The sequence below is a fragment of the Maniola hyperantus genome, chromosome 28, assembly GCF_902806685.2.
Source record: "Maniola hyperantus chromosome 28, iAphHyp1.2, whole genome shotgun sequence".
NCBI lineage: Eukaryota > Metazoa > Arthropoda > Insecta > Lepidoptera > Nymphalidae > Maniola > Maniola hyperantus.
Window position 1 is genome coordinate 4,742,906 of NC_048563.1, and position 19,340 is coordinate 4,762,245.

Sequence of the window (19,340 nt, forward strand, 5' to 3'; positions counted from 1 at the left end):
CATTTATATTTTCAAATTATTGCACTTTTTTTGAAACCATCTTAATTTTTGCATTCATCCTTATTGATTTTTCGATTTGTCTAGGATTTGTGTTGATGAAATCGAGGTGTTTAGACTCTTTAAATCACTTCTGTCAACTCAGAACAAAGTAGGTATCTGTGTCTGTCAACTACAATCTTTTACAACCTTCTTTTTACAGAATCGACCTTAGATGCTATATGTTATTGGTCTGTGCTTAGATGAAATACTATCTCTATGGAATCGACGCAAAAGCTTTACTCTATGCCCCTATCTTCTATCTATTAGAGTACCTATCTATGTCAAAAATTGTCAAATCAAGAGCGATTGTTATTGATATTTTTTTGATTAGAGATATTTTGTAAAAAAATATATTATTTGCAATAAATACAACAAATTATTGAAATAAATACTAAGAATTATCTAAAGCAGAATGATTTATAAGCCTTTTAGAGTCAAAAAGTTCCATTTGTATAAACTATAGCAAATGCGGTAGATGTAACAAATTACAATGATTTTTAATTTGTGAAAAATTTACTTAAAATGAGGTGCTGTGTACGAAATTGTGGAAACGATACGAAAAAAAACAACAAAGAGCCATGGAATCACGTTTCACATGTGAGTTTAAGTCATAATTTTGTCATAAACAGTAAAATTTGTATTTGTAATAAGACTTAGTTCTATAGATTATCCAAACATTACAATATATTATAGTATAGTAGTAGTATAGTATTAGATTTATTCTTAATCTTGTTTCATTTAACGTGAAAGAGACATGGGTAAAAATGTATGAACTGACTGAAAGGACGGTGTATTCTGATGTCTTAAAGATTTCTTATCATGTAAGCATTATTACAATGCATGCGAAGAGCATTGTATGCCTTTTGCGTAAATTGACTCCATACTCTGTATGTATAAAAACTGGAGCAATCAACAGCCTATAACAGTCCACTGCTGGAGTAAAGGACTCTCCCGTCGGGCAGCTTTGCCCATCAGAGTGAGTGAGACCAGTGATAACAGTAGATCCCTGATTGCAGTAGATGGTGGTAGTAGCACAGAGGATGCTGCTGCCCATTCTCAGTTACATTCCTTACCTTTAGTCGCCTCAAGTAGGTGGAATTAAGCTCTAAAATGAAATAGTCTTCTTATTTTATACCAGCTGATGGCCGCGGCTCTGTCCATGTGGATTTAGGTTTTTAAAAATCCCGTGGGAGCTCGCATTGATTTTCTGGGATAAAAAATACCCATACAAGAAATCACGTTAATCGGTCACTTCGTTGACAAACAAACCAATAAAGCAACAAAACCACAAACAAAATTACTTTCGCATTTATAATATGGGTACTGATATCAAGATTTTGTCAACCTCTGTTAACCAGTCCAAGAATACATCGGATAAACATTTGAAAAACTCAAAACTTTCATGCGAAAGTCCCATAGCACAGGGAATCCTAGTTTGAGGGGCCATTGCTACTACCATGGTTTACAGTGTTTACCTTGCAAATTTTTATCAAATTTATTTATTTATTTATTTGAGCTGCTTAGTCTATTATAAATAGTAATAATAATATGTTTAACTCGCTTATTCCTGCGACTTCGTCCATGTGGACTGCACAAACTTCAAACCCCTATTTCACCCCCTTAAGGGGTTGAATTTTCAAAAATCCTTTTTTAGCGGATGCCTACGCATAATATGCATAATAGCTATCTGCATGCCAAATTTCAGCTCAATCCGTCCAGTAGTTTCAGCTGTGCTGTAATAGATCAGCCAGTCAGTCAGTCACTTTTCCTTTTACATAAGAGTAGGTATAAGATTAAATCCATTTTCTTAGAAAATAGAAACAAATGGTTTTTTTTATGTTACAGGTTTCCAAAAGAAACAAATCTTAGAAGTTCCTGGATTGAAGCACTGGGCATTACAGAATGGGAACCCAGAGATAGGAGGTAAACAAAATATAAAATTGATATTTTCAGTGTGTTATGCCTGCCAACCTGCATTTCCTCAGTGTGGTGGGCTATGGCCTAAACCCTTGCTATTGATTAAATTGTGGTCATGAACTAAAAATTAGTATATTCAATTTTCGAAGTAAGATAACTATATCAAGTGGGGTATCATATTATGAAAAGGCTTCACCTGTGCATTCTAAAATAGATTTTTATTTATTTTTATGCATCATAGTTTTTGAATTTTCTTGAAAAATGTCAAAAAAATACGACTGTAGTACGGGACCCTCGTTGCGCGAGCCTGACTCGCACTTGTTTTCTTTTGTTTACAGTACAGTATGCTCAGAACATTTCCGACAAGATGCCTTCTATGAAACGAGAAGAGGGTTGAGAAGGATCAAAAGTGGTTCCGTACCTATCGCCATCCTTGTGAGTTGTAATATCTAATCAATTATTTATTTATTTATCAAGGGTAGTGTTATTTTTTTATTTTTTATTCAGATACAAGTTAGCCCTTGACTACAATCTCACCTGGTGGTAAGTGACGATGCAGTCTAAGATGATAGCGGGCTAACCTGGAAGGGGTATGGCAGTTTTTATTAAACCCATACCCCTTTGGTTTCTACACGGCATCATACCGGAACGCTAAATCGCTTGGCGGCACGGCTTTGCCGGTAGGGTGGTAACTAGCCACGGCTGAAGCCTCCCACCAGAAGTGTATAGACAAAGAGCCTGTGAGGGCCAAACCTTCGTTATTTTATAAAAGCTGAAAGTTTCTCTGTCCCCAACACAAGGAGGAACGATCAGATTATTATGTATGTGAGTTTTTTGTTATTCCATAAATTTTGTCAGTATGGGGTATCGTTAAAATCCTTACAAATCATACCAAGTGACACTATAAATTTTTTGAAAAAAAAAAAAACAATATGGCAGAGCAGTTGTAGTTTTAGTAGTTTTTTTGTATTACTTATAACATGGTAAGTAATTGTTTTATGATTTTAAACTTATTTCGTGGTTAACGACATTAGACACCAGAATTTCAATCATGAGGATGGTTTTAAACTAGCAAGTATGTGGAATCCAGTGATAGAATTGTGCAAACCAAGACACCATCGTACGACATCGAAAGATAATTAATAGTGACGTTGTGAGTGTATTTTGCCGGACAGCTCGTGAAGTTGCAGCGAAAAGAACAAGAAAGAGGGTAGTTCGCTACTGCCCTTGACAGCTCGAACTTCATCTCTCGCAGCACCGCAGTCCCGTCGCTGTTTGTCGGGTTGAAATATCGACAAATAAAACGCCAAATTAATCGTGGTATAAGTCCCGCAAATTGCTAATGCGCGTGGCCGCCATTTTATTAATAAATAATAATAAATAATCTTTTAACTCAGACCAGAAGAGTCCATATTTAAATTTAAATTTATAACTATAATATATTTACTAGAGTATTGTTACTAACACACTAGTGTTAGTAACAATATTTCCTTATAGTTATGTTTTTTTTATTTTATTTTATTTTATTTTATTAGATATGCCAACGATAAATTGTAACAACATTCACAAATATTATGTTAGTACCGTGGCAGCTCTAGGCGCCCAGTGTGTGATTTTAGTGACGTCAGTACTAGACTGAAATTTCGAGCTGATGGTATAGTTTTATTTCGACTGACGTGAAAATGACGTAATTTCGATGTTAATGAGACATGGTTCCAGCGCAATGGCAATTGGCGGGACTTATATGTACCCGTTATCTACATTAATATATAATTTGTTTTATTTTCTAGGAATCGGAAGATTTGGATGCACCAGCTACTTTAAGGGTAAGCAGTATTTTTTGATATTTTTCAACAAAATTGAGAAATACAAGAAGAAGTATACAATACATAGTGTTATATCTTTTACGATGGTGCGGAACCTTTCGTGTGCGAATCAGACTCGCGCTTGACCAGTTTGTTCTCTATCTTTACAGGTGTGTCGAGTGTGTCTGTCAATGAATGTGAAAATGTATCATATCTCTGAAAAAAACCTGGGTGTTATGTATGAACAAATTGTCGGTATGTCTGTAAGTTATATTTTTTCTTATTTATGTAGTACTAGCTGACCCCCGCGACTTCGTCCACGTGGATTTAGGTTTTTAACAACCCTGTGGGAACTCCAGTTCTTCAACTATATAAACGTAAAAAAATCACGTCCATCCGTTGCCCCGTTGCGACGTAATTGAAGGACAAACTAACACACAAACACACTTTCGCATTTATAATATGGGTACCAACTGATAATTTTGGTACTGATAATATGGGTACCGATAATATGGTTACTGATAATATGGGTCCCGATAATATGGGTACCGATAATATGGGTACTGATAATATGGGTACCGATAATATGGGTACTGATAATATGGTTACTGATGATATGAGTACTGATAATATGGGTACTGATAATATGAGTACTGGTAATATTTTTTTAAAATCGAGATAGCGAGCAAACGAGCAGGCGGGTCACCTGATGTTAAGTGATTACTGCCGCCCATGAACATTTGCAGCACCAGAGGCACCGCCGATGCGTTGCCGGCCTTTCAGGAATTTGTTGGTCCGCCCCTTGAATAACCCCATGTTGTAATCTAAAGGGAACACGCGGAAGGGAGTTAATTCCACAGTTTGCATGTGCGAAAATATGGGTACTGATAATATGGGTACCGATAATATGGGTACTGATAATATGGGTACCGATTATATGGGTACTGATAATATGGGTACCGATAATATGGGTACTGATAATATGGGTACCGATAATATGGGTACTGGTAATATGGGTACCGATAATATGGGTACTGATAATATGGGTACCGATAATATGGGTACTAATAATATGGGTACCGATAATATGGGTACTAATAATATGGGTACCGATAATATGGGTATTGATTTCAGATACTGTCAAGTGATAAGCTACCACAAAAGTTATGTTGGGAGTGTGTGGCCAGACTCACACAGGCGAGCAATTTCCAAAATAAGGCACTGAGATGCCAAACCATACTGAATAAGTTAGATGTTGATACATATGTAAGTAATACTGATAATTATATTATACTAGTATAATAAATAGTCTTAAAAGTAAACTTGTAATGCCCGCCTCTAGGCTAAGTAAACTTTAGGAATTCATTTTTTGACAACTGTGCACGTTTTTATAATAAGCTTCCAGAAGACAAATTGGGAGATGTTCTTATTGAATTTTTTTTCCGGAGCGACTCCCACTTGACCGTTTTTTTTCAACAGGTCACAATAAGAGACATAAAATCTATAAGTCGAGCTTACAATCAACTGAAATCAAGTTTAGGACAAAAAATATACGAAACCAACGAATATGACGCCGTTTATAACGAAAACGACAACGAAGTCGTCAAGGTCGAGGAAGTTAACGAGTTCAACGAGAATAACGATAACGGCGATAACGGTACCGGTGATTTCGATAACGATAACGATAACGAAAGTAACAGTGATTACAAATGCGAGGTCGAAATCAAAGACGAACAAACAAACAATCAAATATATTTCGAAGAGTATCCGGTATTTGACGAAAGTGATAATATAAGTTTGAGTGAAATGTATAAGAAGAATAAAGTTAAGAAGAAGAAGGAAAGAGTTAAGAAGGTTAAAGAAGGGACGCCAAAGATCAAGATTAAGAGGAAAAAGGAAGATTCTGATAATCCTTCAAGTACTATGGATAAGTAAGTTTTTTATCCTTCAAGTACTATGGATAAGTAAGTTTTTATCCTTCAAGTACTATGGATAAGTAAGTTTTTATCCTTTAAGTACTATGGATAAGTAAGTTTTTTATCCTTCAAGTACTGTGGATTAGTAGGTTTTTATTTTATCCTTCAAGTACTATCGATAACTATGTTTTTTATCCTTGAAGTACTATGGATAAGTAAATTTTTATCCTTCAAGTACTACGGATACGTAAGTTTTTTATCCTTCAAGTACTATGGATGTGTAAGTTCTTATCCTTCAAGTATTATGGATGTGTAAGTTTTTATTCTTCAAGTACTATGGATAAGTAAGTTTTTTATCCTTCAAGTACTATGGATAAGTAAGTTTTTTATCCTTCAAGTACTATGGATAAGTAAGTTTTTTATCCTTCAAGTACTATGGATAAGTAAGTTTTTTATCCTTCAAGTACTAATGGATAAGTAAGTTTTTTATCCTTCAAGTACTATGGATAAGTAAGTAAGTGATTGGTTGGTGTCTCAAAATGGTTAGCACCCACTGAAGTTTTTGCCTCTATCATATTTTGTATGGGATAACGTAACAGAAAGAACTTATACTATACTTATACTAATACTATACTTATACTAACTTATTTCCGCGGATAAGGTATAGTGGAACATATAATATCGCTGCTTGTATTGTATCGTCGAGTCCTCGTAATATTAAAACTAGCTTATGCCCGCGACTTCGCGCGGACTATATAAATCTCATACCCCTAAATTACCCTCTTAGAAATTGAATTTTCAAAAAAATCCTTTCTCAGCGGATGACTACGTCATAATAGCTATCTGCTTGCTAAATTTCAGCCCGATCCGCCCAATAGTTTGAGCTGTGCATTGATAGATCAGTCAGTCAGTCACCTTTTTCTTTTATATATTTAGACTAGCTTATGCTCGCGACTTCGTCCGCGTGGACTACCTTAATTCCAAACCACTATTTAACCCCTTTGGGGTGGAATTTACAAAAATCCTTTCTTAGCAGATGCCTACGTCATAATAGCTATCTTCATGCCAAATTTCACCCCGATCCGTCCAGTAGTTTGAGCTGTGCGTTGATAGATCAGTCAGTCAGTCAGTCGTTCAGTCAGTCAGTCAGTCAGTCAGTCACCTTTTCCTTTTATATATTTAACAAATTTATATTTGCAGATACAAAAAATCCGATGTGAAACGACGGAAAACCACCGACACACTGGACGAGTCTCTATTCACCATCACAACACTTACCTATGAGGAACAGATAGAAGAGATACAGACCCGACAGAATGCTACGTCCTACAAAATTGCGCCGTTCAAGTGCAACGCGTGTTACCGCGGCTTCCACGTCAGGGACCGCTACGATGCGCACATTATACGACACAGCGATGTAAGTGCGCACACTTAAAACAAGCGCGAACACTTAAACATTTACAACAAATACACGCACACTTGAGCCCACTTTATAAATAAATAAATAAATATGCTTTATTGTTTACATTATTGCTAGTAACTAGTATGTACAATGTTATATCTAATATACTATCTAAACTAAAAACTAACAATAGACAAAAGGTCGCAAACTCAGCATAGCCGAGCACTGCTCACAATGCTCGGCGCTGGTTTTCAGTTTGCGCCATAAATTTATATTGATTAATAAAAACGCACCGCGCCCGTTGCGTTATCTCTGCATTGATCAATAAAACTTTGTATAAACTAAACCAAAACAGTGACATAAAAAGAACAAACTAAACCAAAACAGTAACATAAAAAAGAACAAAATCTAAAAAATAGCAGTAAAAATAAATGTAAATATAAAAGTAAAATATAAGTATATAAAATATAAAAAATGTCCCTTCCCAGCTTAGCCTAAAGAATAAAGAATAAAGCTCTTAATCATTTAAAAATACCTTATGTTAACATAAGTGACAATTTACCTCGCGCTCGTTTCGCTCGCACTTCACGCATTTCTTCATACATTTCGTCAAAATCTGTTTAAATGCTGGTCCGTGTTAGCAGACCGACCGACAGACAGAAAGACACTTTTTGCATTTATGATATTAAGTATGGATATGGCTATTTTTTTATAAATTTTTTCTAGCAAAGCGGTGCCTATGAATGCTTCATATGCAAGACTCGACTGAAAACTGGTCGCGCCCTAAGAAAGCACCTCACCGCGCAGCACACGGAGAAGTTCAGCTGTAAAGGGTGTCCCTTTAGCACTAGGAACAGGTGTGTACAGGGTGTTTGGATTTAACACCCAGGGTGTTTCGATTTTTTGTACCACTTTAACTTACCAAAATTTTTTGGTATATAATTTTGTCACTTAATTTAATAATTCAATTTAATTATTTATCATAATGAATTACTTACTTTAATTACTCACTATGCTTTAATTTAATTTAATTTAATTTAAAATTGTTTAAACGACCCGTCTGAAATAAAATATTTTTATTTTTTATTTTTTTTATTATGTGCGCACAAATACGCGCATTAACTATCAACAAAACTATCATTATTAAAAAACCAGTCAAGTGCGAGTCTTACTATAGTACAAAATACTTTTTAATTTTTCTTAAATTGCATGGCGGACATTTCGAATCTTTTATTTATTGTTATAGCTAGTTTCATGTACCTATATTTTATTTTACTTTGCTTTTAGGGTTCCGTATTACGGAACCCTTCGTGTGCGAGTTTGACCTCTACTTGATCGTTTTTTTTTTGTTTTTTGAAAGTTAAATTATTAATTCAATTCTCTTTATTGCGAATTTGGGTTAGTTTACAGATCTTAAAGGTATTATTAGTGTACATCTAAATTGTACCTTGCGGCATGCAATGATACATTAATTTAAACTACATTAAATTTCAGAGGTGTAGCCAGAGAGCACGAAAAATGGCACGCGGGCACGAAGTATCGATGTCCACATTGTCCCAGCGAATTTGAGTGAGTATATAAATAAATAAATAAATCTATATATATAAAAGAGAAAGGTGACTGACTGACTGACTGACTGATCTATCAACGCACAGCTCAAACTACTGGACGGATCGGGCTGAAATTTGGCATGCAGATAGCTATTATGACGTAGGCATCTGCTAAGAAAGGATTTTTGAAAATTCAACTCCTAAAGGGGTGAAATAGGGATTTGAAATTTTGTAGTCCACGCGGACGAAGTCGCGAGCATAAGCTAGTAATAAATAAAATGTTTTTATTTCGACCAACAAGGATCGTATTGGTGTTAGTAATTACACGAAACTTAAACCTATTTGTTAGTAAAAAAATCTATAACTATTTAAATTAGGACAGGATCGATTTGCCAGCACGTGAATCATACAACAGTGATTCAAGTACTGGCAGTCGATCCTGTCAGAAAACACCTTCAGGAGGCCGTTGGGGCTGCACCGGACTCTACGCAACAGGCAGTGGCGTGTTCGAAGCCAGGGTAGGCATTAGTTAGGTAGGAACCTTTTTACATGCAGGTCGTAATGAAAAATAAGCATTGAGCTATTACAACTGGGGTAAGCAGTGCATTTATGCCTCTATGACCTGCACGCCACTGGCAACAGGGATGTGCGCCGCGCCCGCATAGTAGTATAAAAACAGTCTACATGCGCCTCGGCGAACATCCCTGACGCGCTGCAGAATCTGGGCAGCCCCATCAGCATCCTGAATGCGTGAGCTTAGCTTTGCTAGCGATCTATATAACTTTGCTAGCGATCTATATAACTTTGCTAGTGATCTATGGTACGCGACAATGAGTTGCTTAACAGCCTTGTGATAGTTCTAATAAGATAAAGTGATTTTGTAAAGTGGTGATAATGAAAAGAATACCCGGCCGAGTTTGTTTTGGGCTCTTCTCAGACCTGCAGGCCTAACATGCGCCCCGCGAGAAAATTTTGTCTACGCATTATCTCGTGTTTCTTCATACAAATAAGACGAGTAATTGCGTAGACAACATTTTCTCGTGGTGCGCATGTTAGCCTAACTGGGCGCGTTTGGAACCCTCGTAGCTTTAGTTTCAAGTTCGCGTAAAAATTATCACCACCAAATTATCAACTTAACCGACTATCAAAAAGCGTAATTTTTTACCAACTTTGAATAAACGTTTTGACTGACTTTTGACTTTTTGACAGGTCGAGATGGCAATTGAGGTGGGGACACCTCACACAACCCCCGCGCCACATATCTGTATCCGCGATTTTCTCTCTTCTGACCTAGTTGAACGTTTTTTTTTTTCAGCAAGTTAACAACATACATGGGTCACATCAGAATCAAGCACGTGTCGGACTTCGTGTGCGAGTTGTGTGGATACACGTTCGTGAGCAAGAAAGGGATAGATGTACACAAGAAGAAGAAACATCGACTTGCGAACAAAAACGTAGGTATTCTATTGTATTTCCACGCAGACTAGTCAACTGTTATCATTTTATCAACGGATAGACTTTTGTCTTGCGCCGCCGCCATCCAGCGGCTCCCGCAGACTCTTTTTCTTCTTCTTCTTCGCTCTGGGCTGGTTTCCGCACTTAAACGTTTCCGTCTGTTGTGCGTGCATTGCCCCTCCCCGCCGAAGTCTTCACTCCAGCCATCCAAGCTCGCTCCAGAAGCCATGTAGACCGCCCAGTTTGCCGAGGCTCCCGCAGACTCGTTTGATGTCATCTGTCCACCTAGTGGGGGTCTTCCTACGCAGCGCTTTCCGGTGCGAGGTCGTCATTCCAGCACCTTAGGACCCCAACGTCTATCAGTTGTACGAACTATGTGCCCTGTCCATTGCCACTTCAGCTTCGCAACCCGTTGAGCTATGTCGGTTACTCTAGTTCTCCTACGGATCTCCTCATTTCCTCATTGATGACGTAGAGAAACTCCGCACATAGCTCTCTCCATCGCCCGCTGAGTGACTCTGAGCTTTCTTATGAGGCCCATAGTTAGCGACCATGTCTCGGATCCATATGTCATCACTGACAACACGCACTGTTCTAGTAAATTATTATATTGTAGGTAAGTTTAGACGGGCCGTACTGCGAGGTGTGCGAAGTGAAGTTCGTGTCGGAGGAGGCTCACGCCAGGCATCTGAAGCTATCTTCAAGGCACAGCAGTGATAATGATCCGTGAGTACATACATACATAATTATATTATACAAACAGTAAACTATACTTTGCTATAAATAAATAAATGTTCAATAAGTTAACTAGTAAAATTATTGACTATTTCTGGCAACGGTTATCCAACAGTTATTTAGTTTCAATACCGATATTGATAACCGTTGCCGAATATCGGTATCAGAGTTGTGTTTCAACTAATTTAATATGCGCAACGCGCAGCGGTTTCCGTAGTAGTAACTAAGCTAGCTGCCGTATCAATACCGTCTGTATAGCTAGCGCGCGCATATTCACTAAAATAAAACCAATTTTACTTTCATGAATATCGTGAAGTAATCACAACCTTAAGTTCATAGCAGCAAAGTTTAATTATAATGATCATTGACATAGGTCAAACTATAGTGGACGCCTGCACGAATAGTTTGCCACAATCCAGTTAACCAAAAACATTTCACGAAGATTGATAAACCAAAGAGGACCTTATCTCTATTACTCTAAGGCTAACTGTATTAAGATTGATAGATCAAAGTGTAATGGACAAGTACTTGTACAATTAAGCCTTAGCGTAATAGAGATAAGGTCGGCTTTGGTTTATCAAGTTCTTAGTTACTAAGCCGGTAGCCAATAACCGCTCCTTCTCAGCTTTCAGTGAAAGAATGAAAGAGAAGGCATAATTATTGCGTTTCTAGTTACCAAAAAACCAAACAATGCATTGTCAGTTGCCAGTTGGCAGCGTTGCGTTGTCAGGTGGTTCGTCATAGATGTTAGCTGATAACTGTTGTTAGCTACGACAATAACGCTACGGTACGCTATAGGCACGGCAGCGGTTTTCAGTTAAGTTAAGCTATAGCGGACAGATGTCTATTAACTAGTAATAATAATAGTATGAAATAGTAATATATATTCTGCTAAGTAATATTATGTAGTTAGGTACAGTCGTATTTTTTCAACATTTTGCGCGATAATTCAAAAACTATGATACATAAAAAAAAAAAAAAAAATGTTTTAGAATGTTCAGGTGAAGACCTTTCATATGATACCCCACTTGATATAGTCACTCACTTCGAAAGTTGAAAATACTAATTATTAGTTCATGACCACAATTTAATTTTTTTTGTGTGATGTAACCACAAATTCACGGTTTTCAGATTTTTTCCCAAATGTCAGCTATAAGACCTACCTACCTACCAAATTTCATGATTCTAGGTTAACGGGAAGTACCCTGTAGGTTTCTTGACAGACCGACAGACAGACAAAAAAGTGATCCTATAAGGGTTCCGTTTTTCCTTTTGAGGTACGAAACCCTAAAAACTAGATATATAAGTTAGTTAGAATCGCACTTGACCGGCGCGGGCTGTGGCCCTACCGCGGTTGTTTGACAGCTACAATGTCACGATCGCAATCATCTCTGATTGGTTAATGCTCGCTCACTATTGGCTACAATGCATTGTTGCAACAAGAATGGCACAAATTCAGCCAATCAGAACAATTGAGATTGTAATAATGATTGATGCAGGTTTTAGACAATAGCCCAGCTGATTACGTATCTCGCGACAGGCGTAAATCTCGCGATCATTGCTGTCAAACGTCCGGCTAGAGAGAGACGGCAATAGCCACAAAGCTAAATAAGAAGAAGAAGAAGAGATACAGCAAATGAACAGTCTCATTGCTACTGCTGTCGCTACTGCAACGCTTTACGTAATCACCCCGCGGTTTTATTTTATCTACCTTTATCTTTTTTGTAGTAATCGCATACGAAACGACTCCCAAAGTATGAACACAGAGAAGAACGGTCGTGTGATGAGGAAGATAGAGAGAAGGCCTACCATCCACCCGCGGACCGGCATCCTGACCAACGAAGGGTCTCCTGTCACTTGCGAACAGGTTAGTACAGTAGGCACCGATTCTAAGCACAACCTAATTTTAGAGTATTCGCACCCTCTTCTTACTATTGTAATATGAAAAGGACAGAAGCAGTTTGACATTTCTAAATTTAATTTTTAGATGTTAAAACCCGTGATTTTAGCACGCACTCGCGAACCTACTGTTTAAATTTCTATTGTGCACTAAAATTTAGAGTCTTTAAATGTGAAAGTCATGTTCCGATCCTTTTTTAGCATTAGTAATAAGAAAAGGATGCAGATACTCTAAATTTAGTTTAGAGAGAGACTAGAGAATCGGGGCCAAATGTCATCATCAAATCTCATCTAGGAAATCAAGCCCCAATTAAGCGTATATGTGCAAAATTTAACGAAATATCAAAAAAGATACTTGGCATCGACATATTTCATGACTCAGCTAGGTACTGCATTCAAAAAAAAAGCTCTTATCATTTTACGGTGGGTTCATCTCCTAAGTAACTTAATTATTAATTGTTTAGTTAAGTAGTTAGTTAAGTTCTTTTTATTTGTCTAGATATTTTGCAAATGCTGTGTACACATTTTATAGATACATTTATCAGCCTGTGTTTGTTTATAAGTGTCGTAGTTTGTGTTAAATTAATGTATTGTGTGTGTTCCTAATAAATAATATAAAATAAATAAATCATCAACCGAAAGACTGGTCAACCACTGACCTTGCGCCGCCGCCATCCAGCGGCTCCCTGCGACTCGTCTGATGTCGTCCGTCCACCTAGTGGGGAGTCTTCCAACGCTGCGTCTTCCGGTGCGAGGTCGCCATTCCAGCACCTTGGGACCCCAACGTGTATCGGTTGTACGAACTATGTGCCCTGCCCATTGCCACCTCAGCTTCGCAACCCGTTGAGCTATGTCGGTTACTCTAGTTCTCCTACGGATCTCCTCATTTCCTCATTGATGACGTAGAGAAACTCCGCACATAGCTCTCTCCATCCCGCTATCATCTTAGACTGCATCATCACTTACCACCAGGTGAGAATGCAGTCAAGGGCTAACTTGTATCTGAATAAAAAAAAAAAAAAGTACGTATTAATTATCACCACTATAATATCATCTTACAAATTAACAATTTTGACCACCAGTAAGTTTTTTTTTTTTAAATTCAGATACAAGTTAGCCCTTGACTGCAATCTCACCTGGTGGTAAGTGATGATGCAGTCTAAGATGATAGCGGGCTAACCTGGAAGGGGTATGGCAGTTTTTATTAAACCCATACCCCTTTGGTTTCTACACGGCATCGTACCGGACCGCTAAATCGCTTGGCGGCACGGCTTTGCCGGTAGGGTGGTAACTAGCCACGGCCGAAGCCTCCCACCAGACCAGACCAGAAATTTAGAAATTATAAAATTCCAAACCCCTGCCAGGAATCGAACCCGGGACCTCCCACTATTAAGACCACAGCGCTCACCACTGCGCCAGGGAGGTCGTCGAAAAGTGTAAAATTTTACCTATTTTGAATAAATAATTTGAGTTTGAGTTTGACTTCTGCGCAAGTACATTGGCGTAACATATAAAGGTCGTTTTGGTTCCAGTGCGGGCTTCAACTGAGGGACCTGCGCCTGTACGCGCAGCACTTCAGGCGCGCGCACCCGGACAAGAATCGAACCAAGTACCCCGCCATGAAGACGCCTTGTATGTGCGAGCAGTGCGGACGGATATTCCAGGTGAGACAACATAAAAATCTAAAATAAAAAAATAAAATAAATAAAATGTTTTTATTTCGACCAACAAGGATCATATTGGTGTTAGTAATTACACGAAACTTAAACCTAATTGTTAGTAATTATTAATATTAGTGTTAGTAATTACACGAAACTTAAACCTATTTGTTAGTAAAAAATCTATAACTATTTAAATTAGGACAAGATCGATTTGCCAGCACGTGAATCATACAACAGTGATTCAAGTACTAGCAGTCAATCTGTCAATCTGTCAGAAAATACCTTCAGGAGGCCATTGGGGCTGGACCGGACTCTACGCAACAGGGATAAAGGAGAATGGCGTGCTTCTATATGATTTCAGACCCAGACTTGAGGCCCTAATCTACGAAAATACTTTGAAAAATATTAATAAAAACCGGCTATGAGAGAGTCAGTCTCGCGCAACGAGGGTTTTTTTTTTTTTAAAGAATATTAGGCCATGCTAAATGACTAGTATTCCCCTTTCCGCTCCAACTAAGCGTCAAGCTTGTGCTAGGAGTAGGTACGAGAGAAATATAGTTACTATAATAAGTTGCACACCAAATTATTGGTTGAATGTCAAGGGCTCAAAATAGATTTAAGACCAAATTGTACCACATTCTGGCAAATAAAAAACTATTTCTATTTCTATTTCTATTTTCTACAACAATAGTGCACCGGGCGGGGTTTGAACCGGCGACCTTTCGGTTTTCAGTCCACTCCTAGTGATTTTATTAAACTTGTCCTCCTCTTGTTACCCAGAGCATGGCCCTCCTCAAAGACCACATGTGGGTCCACACGGGGGAGAAGCGGTTCAAGTGCGACCGCTGCGACAAGAGCTTCACGCAGAAGACCAACCTCGTGTTCCACCTGCGAGTCCACAGCGCCACCAGGCCCACTTACGAGTGTCCACTGTGTGGGAAACACTTCGCCTTCTTCAACAACAGGCGACGACACATGTTTGTGAGTATCCCCGCCAGGAAATAGTACTTCGACCTTTGGAAAGAGATAGCAGTTTCGTAGAGCGTTGTCTCTGTCGTTCAGACCGACAAAACGTCACATAGGTATGACTGACAGAGACAACGCTCTACAAAACCGAAATCTCACACTAAAGGTCGATGTATCTCCGCCAGGAAACCTCAACCTTTTGTCTGGTGGAAGGCTTCGGCCGGGGCTAGTTCTTGTCTTTCCCAGAGCATCATCATCAACCAATAGACGTCCACTGCTGGACATAGGTCTCTTGTAGGACTTCCACACGCCACGGTCTTGCGCCGCCTGGATCCAGCGGCTCCCTGCGACTCGTCTGATGTCGTCCGTCCACCTAATGGGGGGTCTTCCAACGCTGCGTCTTCCGGTGCGAGGTCGCCATTCCAGCACCTTGGGACCCCAACGTCTATCGGTTGTACGAACTATGTGCCCTTGTGACAAGAGCTTCACGCAGAAGACCAACCTCGTGTTCCACCTCCACGTCCACAGCGCCACCAGGCCCACTTACGAGTGCCCACTGTGTGGGAAACACTTCGCCTTCTTCAACAACAGGCGACGACACATGTTTGTGAGTATCCCCGCCAGGAAATATTGTACTTCGACCTTTGGAAAGAGATAGCGGTTTCGTGGAGCGCTGTCTCTGTCGTTGAGACCGACAAAACGTCTTTACCCTTATAAAGTGCTTGCTTCCTTAAACTTCTCATGCTCGTAAAGTTCTTCTTTATGCTGGCTATAAGCCAAGAAATATTGTACTTCGACCTTTAGAAAGAGATTAAAAAAAACTAGCAGTTGCTCGCGACTTCGTCCTCGTAAAATTTATGGTTTCTCATGAGATCTGAAATTTTCCCGCTGCAAAAGGCCTCACTTACCTACTCACTCAGTCTCACCTTAAGGCACGGAACCCATGAATACCTAAATGCCAATTTTCATATCTCTAACTTCAAAAACATAGGACTTTCATACAACCTTCGACCCCCCCTTTCACACCCTTTGGGGGCAAGTTTGTAGGCTTTATAGTTCCTGAGATTTTGTGATGTATCAGTGAGTGAGTGAGTGAGTGAGTGAGTGAGTGAGTGAGTGAGTGAGTGGTATTTCGCTTTTATATATTTAGATTAGTTTGTTCTGCCGCTTCCTGTAGTTCGTAACGCTTCCCCAGATCCACACGGGGTTGAAGCCGTTCAAGTGCGACACGTGCGGCAAGTGCTTCACGACGTCGGGCGAGCAGCGCGCGCACGTCGAGCACGTGCACCTCAAGAAGCCGTGGCCCAAGCGTGCGCGCGCCAAGCACTGCGAGGAGGACGCGTGGCAGAAGTGTGGCCTCAGCCACGTGGAGGACTGAAGTACATCCATCACCATCTACAGTTCTTGCAATTCACGAAGGCTACTGAACTTTACTTGTGGTGACGTCGTTTACACGGGCATTGCGTAAGTGTGCGTGCGTGTGTCGGACCAATCAGTCGCGAGCAAGCGCTGTCAAACGAACACATATCGTCAGTGGCGTGCACAGTGTTTGAAGCCAGGGTAAGCATTAGTTAGGTAGGAACCTATTTACTGGCAGCTCATAGTGAAAAATATGCGTTGAGCCATTACAACTAGGGTAAGCAGTGCATTTATGCCTCTATGACCTGCACGCCACTGTATATCGTGTACCCTACGTATGTATAGCGATACGACTTAAACACAAGCGTGAGTCAGTGGCCTTCGTGATTTTTTTATTTATTTTTTTATTTTGTTTATTTGAAAGTAATCAACGGCGTAAATACATAATTATTATTTAAATTTAAATCTAGTTTTAACAGAAGGCCAAAAGAGATTATTTAAAATTATAATTAAAACTATTTTGACAGAATAGATTTAGAATAAATGCAAGAACTATCGGTATAGACGTCCACTGCTGAACATTGGACTTTCACATGCCACGGTCTTGTGCCGCCGCTATCCAGCGGCTCCCGCAGACTAGTTTCATTCTTATCTTAATTAAATATCACCATGATGATAACTGTACTTTTTAACTGTAAGAAAATGTTAGGCTCGCTTCGCTCGCACTTTTATAAAAGTAAATAAAAAAAGTTTAAGAGTACTTTTGAATCGTCGAATGCATCTACCACTGGTTCGGAATGCCTTTCCTACCAAGAAACTCAGCGGTTGCTCTGTTCAAAGATTTGACATACAATACTTACGTGTGGACTACACAAATTGCAAACGCCTATTTCACCCCTTAGGTATTGAATTTTCAAAAATCCTTTCTAAGCGGATGCCTACGTCATAACAGCTATATGCATGCCAAATTTCAGCCCGATCCGTCCAGTAGTTTGAGCTGTGCGTTGATAGATCAGTCAGTCAGTCACCTTTTCCTTTTATATATTAAGAAGAAGATGTAGAAATGGATCTCATTAACTTGCGAATAATTTATGTATGTGATTGTGAAGAGTTATTTATGTATATTTATTATAAATAATTAACAGTAGGTACCTATAGGTAGACCATTTTTAAAACCTGCGTCAATCATTATTATTATTTGCGACATTGTAGAATGACAGCTACAATGTCACGATCGCAATCACCTCTGATTGGTTGACGCTCGCTCACTATTGGCTACAATGCATTGTTGCAACAAGAATACCACAAATTCAGCCAATCAAAACAATTGAGATTGTAATAATGATTGATGCAGGTTTCCCGCAATCGAGGTGCAGAATCTCATGAAAAATACGGAAATGAAATTCCAAAGTTAGCAACACTGTACTCTGAATATCCTATGTATATTGTATATAGTACTCTGTGCTGAATGGGAGGTCGAGATGGCAATCGGGGTATGAGGCGGGGGGGCCCGCACGTCACCCGCGCTCGCCCGCACCGGGTTTGTGCGGGTGTTCCCTCCCCGATTGCCATCTCGAACTGTAGCGTACTATACGTATTTTGTGTGTAAATGTGTCTTATTTTTATATTGTTATAGTCATTATAGATATTTCCAATTTTAAAAGCTTTCCCTTTCTTTAACTTCTACTAATTATCATGATCATCATGATCAACCCATCGTCGGCTCACTACAGAGCACGGATGTCCTCTCAGAGTGAATAGGGTATTTGGCCATAAATTACAACGCCGCGCTAGCCAAATGCGGATTGTCACTCCTTCAGGTTTTAATATCTATTGTTTTTACCTTTTTTATGTGTACTAGTTTTAAGGAGTCTTTGTCTTGTACAACATTTTCTTTGAATAAATAAAATATTACTATTATTATTATTGTCAGACTTCACACACCTTTGAGAATATTATGGAGAACTCTCAGGCATGCTGGTTTCCTCACGATGTTTGTCCTTTACCGTTAAAGCAAATAACTCCGACAAGTTAAGAGGTGCGTGCTCGGGATCGAACCCCCGACCTCCGATCAGCAGGCGGACGTCCTAGCCTCTAGGCTATCTCAGCTTACTTCTACTAATAATGACGGTAAATTGGAAGTATCTATATGGCCAGACTTTAGATTGCTAGTTGTAATGTATGGACGTATTATTTATATTTTGATTATTATAATAATAATTGTGGATGAAATTTTGAAATAATAAATAAATAAATAAAAATCTTTTTTATTCGTATAAACTTTTACAAGTACTTACGAATAGTCGGATGCATCTACCACTGGTTTGGAATGCCTTTCCTACCGAGAAGAACCAGCAAGAAACTCGGCAGTTGCTCTTTTCAAATATTTGATATAGGTACAAGATTATGCCATGTATAAAATAGTATTTGCAGTCTTGTGCGTTGCTGGAACGAGCTGCAGGTCAAATCCACGCTCTTTTATCATTTAGATAATCTTCAATTGCTTTTTTCAGGAGCATATTTTTAATAGATTTTTTAAACTTGTGCAAAGGTAAGTCCAAAATAGTTTGCGGGATTTTAATAAAGGAAATTTTAGGGAAAGAAATATGTAGGTACAAAAAAAATTGTTTTCCTTT

At 38.9% G+C, this 19,340-nt stretch overlaps 1 pseudogene; it reads left to right on the top strand.

The window, feature by feature from the left end:
- The first annotated feature begins 335 nt into the window (after positions 1 to 335).
- On the top strand, positions 336 to 19,075 carry LOC117995165 (uncharacterized; annotated as a pseudogene).
- Positions 19,076 to 19,340: the final 265 nt, after the last annotated feature.